Source organism: Protopterus annectens, chromosome 2.part0 (assembly GCF_019279795.1).
Source record: "Protopterus annectens isolate FY-2018-M chromosome 2.part0, PAN1.0, whole genome shotgun sequence".
Taxonomy (NCBI): Eukaryota; Metazoa; Chordata; order Ceratodontiformes; family Protopteridae; genus Protopterus; species Protopterus annectens.
The window spans coordinates 532,445,916-532,458,751 of NC_056728.1; positions in this window are offsets into that span (position 1 = coordinate 532,445,916).

Genomic DNA, 12,836 nt, shown 5'->3' on the forward strand with positions numbered 1-12,836 from the left:
GGTGTGTGAGCATAGTGCGTATCTGTTATGGCACAAACAAGGATATGTTCCTCATGCTACTCTCCTTGTTTTGTAGCCCCCATGTTATTTGTTGACCACTGTGGAATCCTTAAATTGTAATCAAGTGTTGAATACTGAGAGCTTTCCTGTACTGCCTTATCTGTGCAGATTTTATTTCTACTTATGTGATCCTTATAAGTGCTATCATTAATTTTGTCTTTCAGTAAATAATATGCCCACTTGTGGTAGACCACATATTTCAGAGGGAGAGAATGACATCATCACTGAAGCTTTAAGGCAGCATCATGCAGTCCTTATGGCTAAGGGTCGGGCAAATATATTGCAATGTGTGGCTCTTAGGAAGAAGTGGTCCAGAATGTAAATGCAGCTGGTCAGCAAAATCACAGCTATGAGTATGTGCGACACAGAGCCACATATATGATTATTGCTGCAAGGAGCAGTGCTGCTGAAGTGGCACATGATCATCAGGTCACTGAACTCATTGCCACCTAGGAATTCCTGGCAAATATTGCTCCTCAGAAAAGCTCCTAGCAGTCCATCAGATAGTATGTTCTATATGTGGGTGCCACTTCTGAGTCTCAGGAGGAGCTTCTAGGTAGGCTTTGTTAGATTATCAGTATAATATTGTCACATTCATTGTGTAATAGTGATTATAGTTTTAATGTGTGGCAGGTTGCTTTTTGGTGGGTGTATTTAAGTTAGCCGCAGTTTTCAGGTCATTTAGAGGTTGTCAGCCAAATTCTTGTTAACATTGCAGTTACTGTACATATAGATTATTAAAAGTATTACCCCCATTATACTGTTAAATGTGGTGCTGTTGCCATTACCTGTACCATATTTTTTTTTTCGAGTGCAGTCAGGAATCCAGAGATCTAGGCCTCTTCTCTTGCATTTAGTAAGCAGAATACATTTATGTCCGCAATGTAGAAATATTCCAACATATCTGCTAAAGTGTCATCTCAGACCTGCTGTATGGATTGCTGTACTATCTGCATACTTGTCAACTGTACAGATATTTGCAGAATGTCCAGATGTGTGATTCATACCTCTGGGCCATGTTTAAGATCATAGTGATTGAGCTGCAAACTATTGACAGGACATTCCATAGTGCAGACATAAAATAATGACAGATCTCACATTAAAGGTGCATACCACTCATTAATGTCATGCTATTCTATCATCACTCTAGGATTGTAAGGGCAATATGTCACAATGATACATGTTCTTGGGCCTTTGTCCACCCATTATTCATGGCTTTGTCCACATTCCTTGCCCTAAGAGGTTGAGAGGTAAGAATGTCTGTAATAGTGACATCAGTCTAAATTGCTTAACATATAAGGCAGTATAGCACTGCAGGTATTAACATAGTCCTGTTTTCCTTCCTTTTATCAGAGGTGAACAGGGAAGTGGCTCTGTGTTTCCTACGCCACCTGATGTTAGGGTCTCATGAGACTTTGATAATGATGGTGGACAAAGTGAGGCACAGCTGGGGGTTACAGAGATTGATTCTGACACAGAGGTTGATATCCAGTGACCCCCCCCCATCATTATCACTAGACACAGCCAGTATGCCTATGCATACCCAGTCCACTGAGGCCATAAATATTGAACAGATGGATGGTGAAGACATTGACCAAGGAAATGTGGCTACTACTGTGGCTTCAGTGACTGTTGACACTGGCCATAGCCAAACTGTTGGTGAAGTGCCCCACAGGTGGATTGATAGGGGTGCTCGGAGGAGCCCTGCTATCCCTCATTAACCTGTTGAATGTGTCTCATCACATGTCACTTGATAAATGTTTAGGGCCATCATGGAGAAACAGATACATTCAGAAAGAAACTCCAGGAGAATTCTCAGGGTTATAGATGCAACACAGTCTGATATCCATGACTTGCTCCACCATGTTGTTGATTCCCTGGATCATTTGAGTGACACATTGGAATGGAATGTGTCTGTGAGGGAGTGCAGTGTATCTGTCATGGAATGCACATTGCCTCTGATGGAACATATCTTGGGAGGGGAGCATTAGCCTCATGGGCATAGGTCAGGAACTACATCTGCTGAGAACCAATGTGGCCATGCAGTGAGTGTACTATACACACCCAGACATTGCAGGCTATGGGGTCATGGTCCTGGACATTTCTGTGAAGGGAGCATGTCCAGCAGACATCAGTCACCTTCAGGTAGTAGCACAGCTTCTGACCATGGACGAAAGGTGCCAGTGCAATTCCTGGCGGAGCCAGTTCTTGTGTTCGGGGGGTGGAGACAATGAACTGTCAGCTCTACCATGCATGGCTGCCAGCTGTCTGACATACAGACATGTAGGGCTAGCACTGAGCTTGGCTGTTTTCATGCAGACATTCACACACTGATGTCACATTGAGGGCAACTACAGACACACACACACAACATTTACATGGTCCATCTTGCCTGCTTCCCTTGCTTACTCACACACACACACACACACACACACACACACACACACACACACACACACACACACACACACACATGCACGCACACACGCACACACACACACACACACACACACACACACACACACACACACACTCTCTCGCCAGACTTTGGTGTCAGCCTAGGCCTCCCCCCCCCAACACACACCCAATACCCTGTGTAAGTGATGATAACTGTGCCACATCCCTGCCATCTATCTTTTGGATTCAGGAATACTAAAGCTATGTGTTTGATGCATAGGATGACTTTATATATTAATATGACATTATTACCTCCATTTGTGCTGTTGGACTTATAATTGTACCTGTCATTTAGATTATACATAGCCATTTAGATGGTTGCTAGTGTAATAATGTATCTACTTTATAGTGGATACTTTTGTAAGGGCTGTGAATTCTGACAATCTCATTAATACATCTAACTTTCTCTTGAAGGATTATATAGTACAAATGTATGGGTGCACAGCCAAAGTCAACCCATCAGATTCAGATCTCAGGATTGTATGTCAGCAATGAAGTCAAATTTCATCAGAATGGTAATACAGTATAATGTTCCTGTTTGCATGTACATTGCCTTAGGTTCCAAGGTTCATTGGATGTGACTAGGGTAATGACCTGATGGTGTTTAGAAGCATAGCTGTTATATTGCAATATAATATTAACAGTCAGATATAATGCATGGCCAAGTTTTGTCTAGTATGGGCCACCCATGTCCAGGAGTAAAGCAGCAGTGATCCGTGGCTGATAACGTTTTCACTACAAGTCATCCAGCCTGTCCTTCAACAGGATAATGTATGCGCTCTGCCTGACATGGATTTGAAGCCTACTGCAGAGGAGAGATGACTTTTGAGAGATGTATCAGTCTCTCCAGCATGTCTTATGTATGTCAAGGGACATTGAGGTCCCTGGAACAGGTAACTGGAATCCCACATTACTTACGCATGTGCAGCGTTTTGATCCCATTTTGGCCACATATAGCCCTGTGAGGCATAAATAATCTGCCTCAAAGCTATCTATATGATACTGCACACAGTGACAGATACGTATTTCTGCCAATAGAAGACACATGTGGGAGACCCTCTGATGTTTTATTACCAGGCATGTCTGAGGTCTGTCAAGTTGGTGCAGATGTCAGATAAAATACATTTTCAAAGGTGGTTTATATTGTTTCATACAGCCAATTAGGGATAGGTATAGGGGATTGCTACCATATTTGGCTATTAATGTAATGGTATTGCTAATCAGATGTATTATGTAGAATGTGTACCTCCCCACAGTAGACCCAGGTTGCAGTTGACATGTGTTTCAAGGTCCATCAATACAGAAATGTGGAATAGTGTACCAATTGTCATTTTATTATAAGCAGGAACATTTATTATTACCACAGGGTATGCTGAGGCATTTATGTGCAGTTCATGTAACACCAATGGCTTTGTCAGCAGTCAGCAGTGCCACAGAACCTCTATTTTGTTCAGAACTTCAGAGGCATATATGTCAAACATGAGAGGGAACAGCACTGACACTTCTGTTACCACACAGGTGACATTTCTGCTGCTTGAGGTGAATTCCTATACTGTGATTGAATGTAGTTGGTCTGTGAACCCACTGGTAAACCAACTGATAACTTAGAATTTGATATTAACTTGGTTAGTGTCCCACTGACAAATACTGGATTGTGTTGAAGGTCTTGGCCAAGTTACAATAGGATGTGTGCACATCTTTGAACTTGTGTATGTCTCTTGTCACAGTCATGACTCCCACCAGGTTCTGCAGCCACAAGATTCCCTTGAGTACACCTAACTAGAACACATCTAGTGTTTAGAGATCACCTATTTCCTTGTATCTGAGATGCATGCAAACTGTATCGATTGCCTTATGGAAGAGGTTGCATACATTTATGGTTGTTAATTACACTTGTATTTTAAATAACCACAAATTGTTGAACAACTGGAACCAAGGTGAATACAGCAACGCGACCAGAGAAGTTCAAGTTTTTATTAAGTAAACAATAAACCAAAGTTTACTGCTTTCTTCCCTCAATAAGGGACTTCTTCAGAACAATTTTTTACAATAAAACCCAACCCTTAAATATTAAACAATTACATTAATTACAATAATTATTCAATTGATTAACATAATTGATTAATATATAAAAAAAAAATGTATTAACCACTAATTATACTATTGTTCTAAAATTCTTAACATAAAACAGTTAACCTAAAGTATTTTTTTAACTTTAATACACTGGACATACTAGCATTCTCATTAATACCTGGATACTGAGTTGCATTCAAACGTAACTGCCATTTTAATTCACATATATCCAAGTGTACATCTAACAACCTCCCTTGCAAATCATTTACCAATTGCTGTACTACCAAGAACTTAAAAGTATGGTCATTATATTCCTGAATATGCCTGCTTAAAGCATTAGTCATTTTCAAGTTTTTATTGTCCAATAAATGCTCACTAATTCAGAATAATTAATGTAATTAATGCAATTGTTTAATATTTAAGGGTTGGGATTTATTGTAAAAAGTTGTTCTGAAGAAGTCCCTTATTGAGGGAAGAAAACGCTAAACTTTGGCTTATTGCTTACTTAATAAAAACTTGAACTTCTCTGGTCGCAGTTACACTTTTATTTTGCCAGTCATCTCTTGTGTGGTTGGAAAATGGTGACTGTACTCCATTCAGTGTGGACAACAGCAATATTCAGACTGTGGCTGATTAAGAAAACAGGCTGGAATTCCATTTGGTGCCATGGAGATTGTGTTTCTAGTCTTGAAGAGGGCAGTAATAACTTCCTGGTTGTAGATAGGGTACTACAGAGGTGATGGGTCATACATCATTGGCACTAGGTATGGTGGTGGCTGGGGACACTATTTTCAGCCAAACGTGTCTGCTAGCTGGTTTGGAAGTTACACTGAGTCAGTATATGTACTAACATATACAATTTGATTAAACTACAACTAAGTTATATCTGCTTGCAGATGTACATGAAGAAAGCCCTCCGGTTGTCTCCAGATATGTTGTTGTATAAATGCTGAGCATGGTTGGTCTGTGTGGGTTCTTGAAGGTGTCTTGTTTGCATGCTTATGCTGTGGAGAGCTGCATTCCACACCTGGTTTCTCAATGAGTATTTTTAAACAGCAGCTTATTTCACTTACTGTATAATGTAGTTATGCCAGACATACATCACTGTGTTTTCCGTTTTCCGTAGGATCGTTTTTTAAGCCTAGCAGGCACACCTGCGTGCATAAATTTGTGTAGATGTGTAAACAGGGCTTGGGGAGTAATGTACTATAGCTGCCAATGACCTTTGTGGAAACAGCAGCAGCTGATTGCATTTTAAAATATGTGTATTGACATTTCTGCAGGTATGAGGGCAAAGTGTTACAGACTCTCCACACAATCCAGAGCAGGTAATGCCAAGACAGACTGTTAAAGCACAAATTGAGTCCAGACACAGTAACCATCAATTATATACTCCTACTGCATACCCATGCCACAAGTGTAGAGATGGAGTTTATGTAGATAGATATGTCATCTTCTTCTACCCATTCTTTTGCCCAGTACACTTCGGACTGGCCACAGTAAATGTTCTGCTTCAATTTTCTAACAAACCACCTGCATGTCATCTGTCACCACATCCATACACTTTATCTTAGGTCTTTCTATTATCCTCTTAACTGGCAGCTAAATTCTTAACATCCATCCCCCAGTATATCCAGCATCACTCCTCAGCACGTCAAAACCAACACAAATGCATCACTCTGTCCTCATCTCCAAACTGCATAACCTGAGCTGATAATGTAATACATGGTTAATACTCTTGCCCATCCTTGGCCCACACAATGCAAGTCATAACATCTGGTACTTTGCCAACAACTGCTATGACTTCTACCTTTTTACCTGTGACATCATCTGTGACCCACATGATGTAGCTGGTCTCACTATCATCATGTAGAGCCTTTATGCCAGTGTTTTTGGTGCTCATCTGTCAAAGATCATGCCTGATACTCTTCTCCATACACTCCATCATTCATGCTCTCTCTTCTACACCTGCCTTCAAGACTTATCATCACTCTGTACTGTTGGTCCAGAGTATTTGACATCATATGCCTTTGCCAACTCTACTCCCTGCATTCTAACCGTTCCTGTATCCTCCATCTCAGTCACACACATATATTCTGTCTTAGTCCTGCTGACCTTCATTCCTCTCCTCTGGAAAGCATATCTCCATCTCACCAGGGTCTCATACACCTGTACCCTACTCTCAATACAGACCACAATATCATCCGCAATAACCATAGTCCACATGGACTCCTATGTAATCTAATGTGTCAATCTGTACATCACCATTGCAAATAGATGTCATGATGTCTGTAATTACAATAACTGTACTGTCACTGTTGTCTGTCTTATATGGGATGAGGTGACATCTACATGTTTGTCAGGCCAGCGTGTGACCATGGCCTGTTGTGACATATAAATATCCAATAATCTGATATAGCTGATAGCATCAGAAGTGTTTGCGGAACACGGAAAGACAGTGTCCCTTAGGCTGCTGTAAAGTGCTCTTTATAACACCCACCAGCAACTCATACATATGCAAACACAGTAGACGTCATTGATAATAGAATCTCTACCTATGTAAGTTTACATACTTCAGATGAAAGTGCTTAACACATGTACCACAGCACAAGTCTGAGTCTAACAGGACTGCATTTGATCTTATGGTAGATGACATCAGCAGGCCATGTGAGGGACAAGAATTTAGTGACCTGCCTCAACTAGGTGTTTGTTCAAGCACCAAAAGAGAGCAAAACCATGCAATTTGTATACTCATTGTGGGGTACACACTTGCATTTCTGTTTATACACACACACACACACACACACACACACACACACACACACACACACACACACACACACACACACACACACACACACACACACACAGTTGACTGTAGTGAGATTAGAACCCCTTCCTATATAACTTCATGGACTCTAGATCAGAGTATTTAACACATATAGCACAGCACAAGTCTGAGCCTAATAGGACTGTAGGCAGTCTTATGGTTGATGACATCAGTAGACCATGTAGAGAACATGCTATTTGTGAAGTTAGAGTGGGATACACATTTCCACATTTTTATACACACACACATGTACAAACACACACACACACACACACACACACACACACACACACACACACACACGTGACTACAGTGAGATTAGATCCCCTTCCTACCTAAGTTTATGGACTACAGATCAGAGTACTTAACACATGTATCACAGCACAAGTCTGATTTATGTAGGACTGCAGGTGAAAGTATACTATATGACATAATCGAGCCACGTGTTCAATAAGAGTTTGGTAGGCCTGCATAGTCACAGTGGCTTGTAGTGTCATCTGAGGTTAGTAGCCTAGCAGAAGAATACTATTTAGTAGTCTAGTTATGTGACAACTATACCCTTATTGAGCCCATTTGTCTGTTTGCATTTGGATAAGCAAGCCTGCGAGTACCACTGAAGGCCCTCTTCATGAGGGAGAACACAACATCATATATTACAACTTGTATAGGTTGTGATTTAAGTGTGGAAAATTCAAGGGGACCCAGGGTTGTTGTGCTTTCTGGTGCTGTTGCTGGTGGGGAAACATAGGGATTGGTTGTCAATATATGTATATATACTTAAATTGTGACCTCAGTTTGCGATGTTTTCACATGTAGTTTTAGGGGAGACATGCTATCTGAGAATGATATGGCACCATACCTGTCCAAATTTCCAGATTTTTGCATAATACCCAGATATTTGACTCATATTTGTAGTGTGTTTCTCACAATAATGTGTTTTTCTAGAACATCTATGGCAAATCATCGAGAAATGAGGTCAGTATATAATGGCAGACATCTGAATTTCACACATCATATCCTTCCCACAATTCATGGAAATGCAATGCTTGTTAATCTATAACCTTTCTAAGACTGGAAGTGCAATATTTGAAAAGTGTCCTATTTCTGGGCCTTTGTCCCCCCATTATTTGTTGCTTTGTCTTGATTTCCTACTGTACGAGCATTACAGGTTTGTAGGGTACTATAGACACATGTATATACATATATATATATATATATATATATATATATATATATATATATATATATATATATATATATATATATATATATATATAGAGAGAGAGAGAGAGAAACAGAGGGACAGTTATAGAGAGAGTGTGTGAGAGAGAAAGAGACAGAGAGAGAGAGAGAGAAAGATAGAGAGAGGGAGAGTTAGGAAGAGACAGAGAGTGCTATAAAATGAGAAGCATCAGATTTGTGCTATGGTTAACTAAGTATACACACATGCTCCTTTGCCCTTTTTATATTGTTTGCTCATTTGTAAGCAGCTCACAAGTGCAAGATGCATTGTTCACATGTGAGTTTTACTACTATGTTTTACATATATATGTATACACACACATATATATATATATATATATATATATATATATATATATATATATACACACACACACACACACACACACGCGCGCGCACACACACACACACACACACACACACACACACACACACACACACACACACACACACACACACACACACACACACACACACACACACACACACACACACACACACACACACACACACACCCATACACACACACGCACGCGCGCGTGCACACCTGCTACTACAGCCCACAGCCCAGTCCTATCCCTAATTCATGTCAGGATTTCCCAGATCCTAATGCCATTGATTTAATTTATCCAGTGTATGTAGTTGGTGGTCAGACATAAATGCTATATGTTCTTTCAGTGTATCTGCACTGCTGTGCTCTGCACAAACCACCTAAGCCTTTTCAAAAAGGTTTTAATCATGTAGTGCATCACACAAATGTGGAATTAAGACAATACAAAGTTGATAAGAGTATAGGACACAAAGTGGCACTCTGTAAAACACAACCTATTTCTAGTACATATCCAAAACCTCTACCTATATCAGGATTCAAACCCTCAACAGCATTTCAGCTTCATGAGATAGGATGGCTGCCTTAGTCTTTTTGGCCACAGACACAGCTTGCCAGAGCAGGGGTCAATCATCATGCAACCACCAGAAAAACAATGTACACTGCTATATATGAGTTACCTAACATATACAATGTATGATCTAATCTACAGTATTCTCCTGGAAATGAGGGGGATAATAATTGTGATAAAACCCATTTACCATAGGTTTGTGGGCAGCATAGATGAGTTACTGTTATCCCATTTACAAGGGGACACTCCTGTTTTGGGTGGTGGGGAAAAAAACTCTTCTACTGTTATTACTGACAAGTCTGAAGTCAGAAACTGCAGTGTGTAGCCTTACTTTCTAACTTCTGTCGTGAATGATGTACCAGTAATCTGCTGAAGTTGGACTGTATGAAGGTTTCATGCATGAGGCTTACTACTTACAAATGGGCACATACTAGTAAAACTGTGTCAGTAATCACATGTTACTTAATCTTCTGTACAAATGCACCACTATTTACTTGCATACTGTACCCAGTTCATAGATACAATGGATATGGCATACTACTCTACAAGGCTACAGCATAGGTTAAGAACCTACCTTGCAAATGCCGTGGTTGACATAACTGTAGTTCAGGGATGACTCTTTCTGATGCAAAAAGTACACAGCCAAAGCATGCATAGGTACAGGTTGCCTGGCATCATTTTAATGTATGTAGTTAGCAGGAGAAAGGTATTAGTCCTTAGGTCCCTAAGTGGTCAGTGAATGTGCTATGCCTGGACTCTTAGCCTAAGGAAGGGCATACTGAGCATACTTATGTCTGTCTACAGGGACAGCAGCTGGCGGTTCCTCCTCCAAGTTTTTCTGTGACTGTGGCTGTGGTGACCTAGGTGTTGGTGGGGGGATGTGCACCCCTTCTCCCTGCTGATCCTGATGCAGCTGTTTCAACTGGAAATTGTGGAGCATAGCACATACTGTAAATATTTGTGCGTGGAGTATACTGCAAGGCTCCCCATGATATAACTAGGCAGTGGAACCATGACTTCAGAAGCCCAAACACATGATCTATGATGTTCCCAGTTTGGGTGGTTGCTACAAATGTGGGAAATGTAATCAGTGCCCAGCCATGTTTCAAGGTGAGGCCATCAAAATCACTGGTTATGGAATGGTAAATCCTAAGAAGAAATACTCCTGTTACTCAAAGGGGGTTGTGTATGTCGCAGTGTGTGAGCTATGTGACAGTTTCTATATTGGTAAGACCAAAAGAGCACTGAGACAGAGGGTGTACCAACACTTATATGACATCAGGAATAAAAACATAAATAGTGCCTTGTACAAGCACATTTGTGCATGCCCCACACATACTTTTAGGTTTGGGGCCATAGACCACATTGACCTTGGAGCAAGAGGGGGACCAATGGATCAATGGCTAGAATTCAAGGAATTGACACGGCAGATTAAAACTAATGCCTGTCACGTTCCAGGTCTTAATGACAGAATTTACTTGAGCTCTGTTTTAAAATTAAAATCTATGTATTTTTTATAGGTTTATTAGTTGTGTTTTTATTTTTATTTTCTACAAGAACATCAAGTTTTAATAATTTTTACCAAATGTGTATAATGTTTGTTTTAGAGGAAATTATGCAATTACATTGACCAATAGTGATGAAGTCTAAAACCTGACAAAAAGCACTTAAATAAACTTGTTTTTTTTTGCTGATCGTTTGTTCTGCATGCTTGTTTCATCTATTTGCTGCTTTTGAGATGTTCCCAGTTTGTGAGATGTGCCTCGATATGGCATTCCTTTGTGGGTGTGTGTGCATTTCGGATGTATGTCATCATCCACGGTTCCAGGGCATAGCCAGCATCCCTCATTAAATGGCCCTGTGCAAACATCTGGTGCAGCTGTGATGTGTGCCAGATATGGGAGTCGTGATAACTGCCAGGGTTGCCAGCACACACATTCAAGATAATCTCCTGGGCATTGCACAAGACTTGGCAGTTGACTGAGTGGTATCCCTTGTGGTTAATGTAACTTCCACTCTTCTTGCCTGGTGGTGCCTTGATGTGTACATGAGTGCAATTTATGGCACCCAGTAATTCAGGGTAGTGTGCTTCATGGTAGAACCATTGCATATTGCTGGTCCTGTCCTCAGAGGTAAGGGGAAATGATATGTGCTTGCTGGCATGTAGGAGCATAGCATCCATGAACTGGTGGAGAATCCTGGATGATGATGCTTGTGACACCCCATCATGTCCTCAGATGGTCTTTGAAAAGTACCTGTTGCTAACATCCTAAGGGCTATACATACCTTAATTTCCATTGAGATAGGTTCCCCTTGCTTGGCTCTGGCTCTGAGTAGAGGGTGGCAGAGCTCACAGAGTTTCTGTAATATGTCCCTGTCCACCCTGTTGCACTCTACAATATCCATCTCATGCAGTACCTGGAAAGTTAGCCTGGGCCGGAACACTCTTCTCCTTCTCGGCCTAGGCCTATTGTCAGCAGCACCAACAGCACTGACTTCAGCCTCTAGCACATGCAGATGTAGAAGAGCTGAAGCAGCCCCTATCATTATCACAGTTAAAATTACCAAGACTCTACTCCAAGTGTCAAGGGAAAATCAGAATGTAAGCTGCATGCATACTTTATCCATTTCTTGGGTAAGTCCACCATATGGGATTGGCTAACTAGATGGAATTTGACTGCTTAAGATATAATTAATATGATTTAATGGTCCTGCTTCAGTGTGCAGTAGTGCACTACATGCATCAACGTGCAGCAGAGCACAGCTGTGAATAAATAAGATAAGGCATGTAATTTTTTTTATTTTCATCCCTGTTGTCATGGGACATACAGAAAATGGTAATTAATACTACTTATATTTAATTTCTATAAGCTGTAATGTCAGAACTGTATGAGAAAAATTGCCATACCTTGTACTTGAACCCAGGCCCATCTGCACTCTAGTCCAATTTCTAACACATGGCAGCAAAGACATAGCACTGTAAAGGCCTATAACTATAGGATAAGAGCATAGCGCAGCTCTGCTTACTGGGTTTATGTGATGCCCAGCAGTGCTCAGCAATATTTATTGAATGCATCTTGTTTCTAGTTTTGGATATCTAGATGATGTGTGATATGTGGATGGTCTGCTCACACATTCAAGTTATGCATCGCCATTACCATTTGCAAGAAACAGTGCACTGCGCAAACACAAGGAATACACCCAGAAAACAACAAAGTTACCTGACACATCCCCCTGATGTCATTGACAACCATGGGAAACCAACACTGTGTAGG